The sequence below is a fragment of the Arachis ipaensis genome, chromosome B9 (genome assembly GCF_059453495.1).
Source record: "Arachis ipaensis isolate K30076 ecotype BB chromosome B9, ASM5945349v1, whole genome shotgun sequence".
Lineage (NCBI taxonomy): Eukaryota > Viridiplantae > Streptophyta > Magnoliopsida > Fabales > Fabaceae > Arachis > Arachis ipaensis.
Window position 1 is genome coordinate 22,408,078 of NC_142444.1, and position 9,791 is coordinate 22,417,868.

At 36.0% G+C, this 9,791-nt stretch overlaps 1 pseudogene; it reads right to left on the reverse strand.

The window, feature by feature from the left end:
- Positions 1-8,438: 8,438 nt before the first annotated feature.
- LOC110266787 (putative serine/threonine-protein kinase At1g01540) lies at positions 8,439-9,297 on the reverse strand (annotated as a pseudogene).
- Between the last annotated feature and the right edge of the window lie 494 nt (positions 9,298-9,791).

Genomic DNA, 9,791 nt, shown 5'->3' on the forward strand with positions numbered 1-9,791 from the left:
TTCATATGATTGTGGATGGAGAAACTACCCGAATTTTGGTTGGCAAAGTCAAAACCAAAGAAACTTCAATGCTCCATGTTCTAACTATCAAGAACCACCATCTCCATATCCATTCCAAGAACCACCATCTCTCAATCTATATCAAGAACCATCATCTTTCTACCCATATCAAGAGCCACCATCTCCTTATTCATTTCAAATACCATCAGGCTTTAAGCTTCTCATAAAAGAATTCCTACATGATATAAAGACGAGTGTCAAAAATGTAGAGAAACATGTGCAGTCAATGATCAAGAACCAGGAAGAGGAACAAGCAAATTCCATTCCAAGAGATACAATGCAAGAGCCTATAGAAAAAAAGTGAGGAAATCAATCAAAGGAGTTCATACTCCTAGTTCAGTATGTTGATTCTTGAACACAGCTACTTTAAGAGTCTTGGCCGTGACCCTAAGCATTTTGTTTTTCAGTATTACCACCGGATACATAAATGCCACAGACACATAACTGGGTGAACCTTTTCAGATTGTGACTCAGCTTTGCTAGAGTCCCCAGTTAGAGGTGCTCAGAGTTCTTAAGCACACTCTTTTTTTACTTTGGATCACGACTTTAACCGCTCAGTCTCAAGCTTTTCACTTGACACCTTCACGCCACAAGCACATGGTTAGGGACAGCTTGATTTAGCCGTTTAGGGCAGGATTTTATTCCTTTGGACCCTCCTATCCATTAATGCTCAAAAGCCTTGATCCTTTTTTACCCTTTGCCTTTTAGTTTAAAGGGTTATTGGCTTTTTCTGCTTGCTCTTTCTTTTTTTTCGCCATTTTTTTTGCAAGCTTTGTGTTTTTCACTACTTTTTCTTGCTTCAATAATCAATTTTATGATTTTTCAGATTATCAATAACATTTCTCTTTTTCATCATTCTTTCAAGAGCCAACAATTTTAACATTCATAAACTTCTCTATAAAAAATATGCACTGTTCAAGCATTCATTCAGAATCACAGAAAATACCACCACATCTAAGTAAGTGAGACTACTCTAAAAATTAAATTCAAATTCTCATGCACTACATCTGTTCTTCTTTCTTTTTGATTTCAAGCTTAGTAGGTAATACATGAGACATCTTTCATAATTAAAGCACTTAATAGAAAAATTAAACTATAACCTATGAATCTACTAATAAAGGATCATGCAATAAACAAAACAAAGTAGCAGGAAACTAGAACATAATATAATAAAAGCGGGAAGGAATAAAAAAATGAAAGGAACTCAACCACCTTAGTTATCCGAGCGGTCGTTTTATTCTTCAGGTTGTGCTCCTTTGTGAAGATGATTCACCTCCCTTAGTACCATAAAATTAAACAGAAAACCCTTAAGCGAAGCGTCAACACCAAACTTAAAGGTATGCTTGTCCTCAAGCAAAGAAGAACTGAAAATAAAAACAAATAGTAAGATGAAAAAAAAAAGATAAAAGAACAAGAGAGAATTAAGATTTGGGGGTGGATGATTTGAAATCAGGCGCTGAGGGAGTTTAATTGGGCGTTGCATGCGACGCGGACGCGTAAGGCATGCGTAAGCGTGGACCGCATGAATTTCAAGTGACGCGTACGCGTTAGGGACGCGTATGCGTGGACAGCCAGGATGGAAAAAAGACGCGAATGCGTCAGGGACGCGTCCGCGTGGTCGGGGGCGCACAGTTCCAGCCCCACACCAGCATAACTCTCTGGCCAAAACACCTTTTACGCCGATTTTACTCATCCACGCGTGTGCGTGCTTGACGCGTACGCGTGGAGTGCCAAAATTGCAAACGACACGGACGCGTACGCGTGAGCATGTTTGTGCGCAAGGCACCATTCCTGCGCCACTCCCGCGCAACTCTCTATTCAATTTTATTTTTTTCACGAACACACATATGACGCGTACGCGTTATGTGTTCGTTTTTTTTTTTAGCCTGAGGTGTTCGGTTCCTGTGATAAAATAGCTGCATGATCAGAAAATTAGTAAGAACTTAATAAAAATCAAATAAGTAAGAAAACTACTACTAATAAAAATAAAACAAAATAAAGCTAAGAATGAAAAGGAATGATCACACCACGGTGGGTTGTCTCCCACCAAGCACTTTTAGTTAAAGTCCTTAAGTTGGACATGTTGTGAGCTTCTTGTCATGGTGGCTTGTGCTTGTACTGATCCAGGAATCTCCACCAATGTTTGTAATTCCGATGGCCACCGGGATTCCAAACTAGGCGCATAACTCCTTCGAGCAAGTTGAAGCAAGTGACAAGGTCCCAAGAGTATTGATTGTGGGAATGAATTCCAGGGTCCCAAACCTTGCTTTTACACCCGTCTCCTTGTGGATCACCATTGTTCCCACCGGGTGGCAATTTATCTGAATTCTCACAGAGACATCCAAACAACTTTCTAGACCCATTCAATTGAGCTCTACACCAATCCTTGCACTTCAATTTGGAGCATGCAACCATATTGAACCTTGCTTGACAACTCTTACCACTAACCATCTTCCTCTTACTCTTAATGCCACAGAGAGCTCTAAGTTGACCATCCGTCTCCAGTAGCCCATATTCAAGTGGGAAAGTAAAGGTTAAGGATAGAAATTTTACCCACTTGAATGTTGTATTGGATGGTGATGGCTTTGGGAGAGGCCTTGCAAGCTCTACTCCCTTGTGTTCTTCTTTGAATTCTTCCACTTCTTTGCAAGCTTCTTCAATTTCAACCTCTTCCTGTTGGTAGCTATCTTCTAATTCAATCTCTTCTTCATTGCTTACCAAGGGCATGGGAGGTTGTGCATCTTCCTCTTTTGTTTTTGCATCTTCCTCTTTTGTTTTTGCATCTTCCTCTTCTTCCATGTGTGAGGATGGAAAATTCTCTAATTCACTTGAGTATGAACTCCTTTGATTGATTTCCTCACTTTTTTTCCATAGGCTCTTGCATTGTATCACTTGGAAAGGAATTTGCTTGTTCCTCTTCCTGGTTCTTGATCATTGACTGCACATGTTTCTCTACATTTTTGACACTCGTCTTTATATCATGTAGGAATTCTTTCATGAGAAGCTTAAAGCCTGATGGTATTTGAAATGAATAAGGAGATGGTGGCTCTTGATATGGGTAGAAAGATGATGGTTCTTGATATAGATAAAGAGATGGTGGTTCTTGGTATGGATATGGAGATGGTGGTTCTTGATAGTTGGAACATGGAGCATTGAATTTTCTTTGGTTTTGACTTTGCCAACCAAAATTCGGGTAGTTTCTCCATCCACAATCATATGAATTACTACTTGGGTGGGAGTAGTAACCCATGTGATCTCTCTCCATTATTTTTCCTTAGCACAAAACACCAAACAGAATTAAACGCACCATGTGGCAAACAAGAAAGCAAAGAAGAAAGAACAGAATTCTAAAAATTAAAATAAAACTAACTAGGAAACACCAAACTTAATTTCAGAAATTAAGAAAAATATTAGTGCTATTTATTTATTTAAAATTTAAATATTTTTTTATTTATTAATTAATAAAAAAATGAAAGAAAACGAAACAGGGAGGGGTTGCTAACGAAAACAAGAAAACGAGGGAAATTATAAATTTCTTTTAAAAAAAAATTTAAAAATAATAAAATAATATTTAAATAAAATTAAAATTAAAACGCCTAATCTAAACAATCAAACAACTAATAGTTGTTAATCATAGTCAATCCCCGGCAACGGCGCCAAAAACTTGGTGCGGAATTTTATAACCCACAAACTAACCGGCAAGTGCACCGGGTCGTACCAAGTAATACCTTACGTGAGTAAGGGTCGATACTACGAGGATTGATGGATTAAGCAATAATAGTGTTTGATAGGATTAGTTAGACAAACAGAAAATAGTGTTTGGAAGTTCAAAAGCATTAAAAAATAAAGAAGAGTTTGAAGACAGGCAGGTGAATAGGTGAGGAATAAAATATGAAGAAACAGTTAAGGTTTCAGAGTTATCTATTTTTTGGATTGACTTTTCTTATTATTTTATTTTAATCATGTAAGATCTAATTTATGGAAAACTACATGTGACTAGACCCTAATTCCTTAAACCTTCCTAGTCTCCTCTAAAATTCCTCAACAGCCAATTCCTTAGTCAATTAATTCCAATTAGAGGGTGATGATCAAATTCCAGTTTATATGCCACAAAAACTCTAATTACCCAAAAATAAAAGGATTATATGTCACATATCCTGTTAAATCCAGATAATTAAAATTTAGGAGAATATGTTTTCAAGTTGTTATTCAAGTAAAGAGCTTTTCCAAGTTATACAAGAACGCATTTAGAAAGAGGATCATACTTCCGTTCCACCCAAATTCATAAAATAAAGAACGAAAACAAATCTTAAATATAAATCAAAACATGAATTAAAATAGAAAAATAATAGTATCAATCCATACAATAGACAGAGCTCCTAACTTTAACAGTGGAGGATTAGTTGCTCATGGTAGAATGTTATGGAATACGGAATGTAAATTTGGAATAGGATGGGATCCTCCCCAGGACCTCCTCCAAAAGAGAGGTTTCTTCTCCCTTTTATAACTAATCCTAATAAATTTAAAATCTAATTGATAAAATTAAAATAATATCTTTTCCTAGAATTCAAATTTGAATTTAAATCAAAATTAACTAAATAATCAAGTCTTCAATTGATGGGTGGGGACCACTTGTTTTGTCCATTCTGCAGCTTCTAATCTGTGTTTTCTGAGCGGGAAACTGAGTTAAAACAGCCCAGAAATCGCCTCAGCGTTTTTCTGCGTTTCCTGCACGTGGCGCATGTCACGCGTACGCGTCAGTCACGCGTACGCGTCGATGGTCTTTTCTGCGAGTCATGCGGACGCGTCGGTCACGCGTCACTGAGCAAATCTCCAAATCACGCGTACGCGTCAGTCACGCGCACGCGTCGCCATGGAAAGCTCCAAATTCACGCGCACGCGTGCGCGTCGCTCCTCGCTGCCAGCTCCTTTGATTCTTGTGCTGCAGAAACTCCATCAAATCCAGCCGAATGCTACCTAAAATAAACAGTATTGCACAAAACTCAAAATAGCATCCATAGTGGCTAAAATATAATTAATTCTTTATTAAACTTTGATCTTTATGTATATAGTTTATCCTTTTCGTCCTATCTTGTTGATCCGTTTTACGCTTAACCGGACATGAGTGATGCGATCTTCTGTTTTTGGCTTAACTTCTTTTTCAAAACTCCTAGTTATGATTTTCTTTAATTATATTTATGGCCACGGATTTCTTACTCCTAATTTTGTATAGGAGTATGATTCACCACCACTAAAATATTTACAAAACAAACCCCATTTCTTTTATTTTTGAAAGAATTAATAATTAAATATTTGCCCTCAACTTTTTTTTGTTTTACACATTTTTCCAATTTCTTTAATCTGAATTTCAAAGACTAGAGAGTCCTGCTAGGGCTTTTGCCTTTCTCTCTTCTTCCCATCAACGTTGCTCGCTCCTTATTCCTCCCCTTCCACGGTAGCTCGCTCTCTGATCCTCTCCCTGCGCCGTGGTCGTTCTCTGATCCTCTCCATCTGCGGAATTGCTCGTTCTCCCCTGTATGGTGCTTGTTCTCTGATCATCAACGCCGCAACACGCTGCCGCCGCCGCCGCTACACTCGGGTCCACCACTTCATTGTTTTCTATCGCCTCTCTGTTCCTCTTCTTCACCAGCGACTCTGATCTCTGTCCTTCTCCCTCCACCTCTGTCTCTGCGACCTACTCCTTTAAGGTTTCATTTTTTTATTTTTATTATACTTTATTTTCTTTTCTATGAAAATTTTATGTGAATTTGAATGTTCTTCGTTTTCCAGAGTATTGAATGTTGTTTTGATTTCAAAAGAATTTGACAATAAACTAGTGAAAAGTTTCAAAATAGATTAGGAGTCCTTGATTATGCTTGAATGATTGAATTTGATTGTTGTGATTTGGTTGGTAGTAACTCTTTTGATTTCTAATTGAATAAGGTTCCTACTTTTTTGTTGTTTGAAGTTTAACTTCTATTGTGGAAGTAGGGTAATGATTGGAAAAAACTAAAATACAATACATGGTGTCTTGCATGAGGGAACTCATTGGATTAGGAGTAAATTTCAGAGATTGTATCATTAGGAAGTCAATAATGTTTCCAATTATGCTGATTTACTGGGTAAAATAAAATAAAATAAAGATGACTAAGGAAAGAGATTTGATTGATTTTACCTCATGATGTATTTTGTAAAACTTGTTATTTTAAACTTCAGAAATATTTTGATTTAATTGCTAGGTTATTGTTAATTGGAATCAATTTGTTGAAGAACAAATCAATCAAAGAGGATAAATAAAAAACCTTTCATACTAAATTGATGGAGCCCTCTGCCACTTTTATCAGGTCCAACTGTCGTTGACCTCTCTTTTTCTTCTTGCTACTTGTGATATAATCAATTAAAGGAACAAAGAATTTCGATTAGTAGCAAAATCAAAGGCAGATAATTGCCACTTATATGTAATAGAACACTACCATATTCATACTTATTCCAATTTCCTTTTTTGATATACTCAGTAAGAGGAAGCCTTTAGTATAAAATATATGCAGATCAATTAAAAAAAACCAACAATTCTTCCATAAAAGCAAAAATACAATAAACGTAAAATCAACAGGTCAAAGTTGAATTGCACTCTCAATCTTATGAACAATAATTTTTTTTTTTTGCTAATTTGTCGCTGTAACACATTTTCGTCTTGTCCCACACTTTTGTATGAGAGCATGTAAATATAAAAAGCACTGAGTAATGATACATCTTCCCAACATGTACTCTTAATAGTCCTTAATATGATATCATATTTAGTGGCTTATAAAACTTGCTGTTCTGCATCCATGTTTTAACATGATTTTGTTGTAATTTATCGTTGTTGTAGTTAGACTGGCTAAGCTAGCTGTTGACAAGGTCATGACTGCACCATGCGAGACATCAATTTTATATCCAAAGCATGGTGAAAATCTGCACTGTTTCACAGCAATAACACCTTGTGCTGTGCTAGACATTCTTTCACCTCCTTATAGAGAAGATGAAGGAAGGAAGTGTACTTACTATCATGATTATCCATATTCAACATTCTGTAAGTAACTCTTCGAACTATCACTTATATTCCATGCACCATAGGATATGCATTGGTACTCGGTAGTAGGAATGATCTTAGAAGTTCTATAAACTCAATTTGCTCCCTTTCTTGAGTTTTGAAGCCTCTGATTGAGGATGTATAAGTTTAGTTATATTTTTAGTTTTTTCCCCCTTAGAAAGTTATCATCCTTTTCAAAACTTGCAAATCACTTATAAATAGATTTTTAGTTTTTCCCCCTTTGAAGCTGCACTATCTCATATTATTTCATATAAATACCAACTCAAATAGATTTTCCAGGAGCATCAAGAAATAGATAATTGCTATAGTCGAGGATCTACTTTCTTTCTGGATTCAACCATTAAAATGTGCATTAGGTAGCTTCTGTAGCAGTTGCAACTTGGTAAGCATGTAAGTACTTTTGTAAAATTTTGCATTGTGGTATTATTATTTTGTGTCAATCTTTTCTCAAGCTAAATTTGTCCCTTTCGGTTATGCTTTTGAAGCTAAAAAGGAATACATCATTGTGTATTTATCAAGCAGGTTACGATCATTTTCCTTTGTGTGAGGCCCAAGCAAACACTTTTTGCAGAGTCCCTCTACATCACAATTAGTGTATTAACCTGAACGAATGAATGATCGGATGGTTAAATTCTTTTCTGGTTTACCTGGAGTTCTTCACTCATAGTCCTTCAACTTTGAGGTGTGATTGCAATCCGAGCTCTCTAGCCAAAAAGTTCATAAGCAACGGCCATCTATTGTATCATTGATTTCACCAATTACTTTATGTGTTTATGTTCTTGTACAAGAATTCTGTATATATGCTTAGTAGTGCTTGTAAGTTTTGACTTTTGAGACTTGTTTGTAGCTTTGATTTGAAAAATAGTGAAAATTTTTACATTGCCATGGGTTTTTTTTTTATCTCTCACATTGGGAGGTTTAGTGCTCATAACTACACTCACAAAATGACAAGCACTTAATTTATGATGGGGCCATAAGTTATGATGGGACCAGAATGAGACAACGGTAGTTTAATACTACAGTTTGAGCAACCTGAAAATATTATTACTTTTTATAAAACACTTGAGCTACTTTTGTCTTATAAATTAGAAGGACAATATCAAAATTTTGATTTTTAGTAATAATGAATGAGTATACAATGAATCCCAAATTGTGGTGGGAGGGAAAATTATGCAGCAAAAATACACTCATTGCATGTTGTCCAGATTGAGGTAGAAATTAATATAGACAAACTACTAAAACAAAAAATAATAAATACATAGCTACATTTACCATTTAACAACTATCATCTCAACCTAGTGGGATGGACAAGATTTTTACTGCTATTATCATCTTCACTTCGATCATTGATCTTTCCACCTATTCGCTTTCTATCCCTGCTAGAGCCTTTTTGCTCATGATGATAATTGCCACAGGATCGCAACGATTCCCCTCCAGTCCTCCGTTCCTACAAGAAAGAATGATAAAATAGTGATAAATGAGAATCAGATTATAGCAATGCTGAATCATCTTACTTTTGCTCTTCAGTTATGTATAATACAGAGTTCAAGAAAGGAAAAGAACATACATCACCGAATAGGATCTCGTCGGTCTCAAGCATGTGGATTATGTGTCCGATTTTAGGTTTCTTTGTGGCATCTGGATCAACACATTTAAGAGCAACCAACAGAGCAAAGCTTAAGAGCCTCTGAAGACGACTTTTCAGGAAGTTTCGGATCAATGAGTTCCTCTGATTTTCTACTGCCAACCATAGCTTTCAACCACTCAATTAAATTAACCTGCAAATATACCAAATTCTAGTTAGAAAAACAAAAAAAGAGAGAAAATAATCAGCATAGAACAGTGTAATAAGATTAAAACCAAAACTGTATACTATTATTGGTTATAGCCTCTAACCTCTCCTTGGGATTTACTATAATCAACGGGACTTCTTCCGGTAATTATTTCCATAATAAATATCCCAAAGCTATAAACATCACTCTTCTTAGTCAGCATTCCAATGCATGCATACTCCGGTGCAACATAACTACAGAATAAGAAAAGAGAATATGAACTTTAAAGCCTGAAATATTTGAGTATAGAAAGTGAAACTAACTGATAAAGGAAAATGTTTGGTTAACTCATACTAACCCAAATGTCCCCATCATACAAGACACTATGTATTGTATTTTAGTTCTTCAAAATCATTATCCTACTTCCACAAAAAAGTAGGAGCCTTATTCAGTTAGAAATCAAAAGAGTTACTACCAACCAAATCACAACAATCAAATTCAATCATTCAAGTATAATCAAGGACTCCTAATCCATTTTGAAACTTTTTATTGGTTTATTATCAAATTCTTTTGAAATCAAAACAATATTCAATACTCTGGCAAATAAAGAACTTTCAAATTCACATAAAATTTTTTGATAGATAAGAAAATAAAGTACAATAAAAATAAAAACAAAATGGAACCTTAATAGGTCGCAGAGGGAAAGGTGGAGGGAGAAGGACAGAGATCAGAGTCGCTGGTGAAGAAGAGGAACAGAGAGGCAGGCGACAGAAAACAATGAAGTGGTGGACCCGAGTGTAGCGGCGGCGGCGGCAGCTTGTTGCAGCGTCGACAATCAGAGAACAAACACGATACAGGGAAGAACG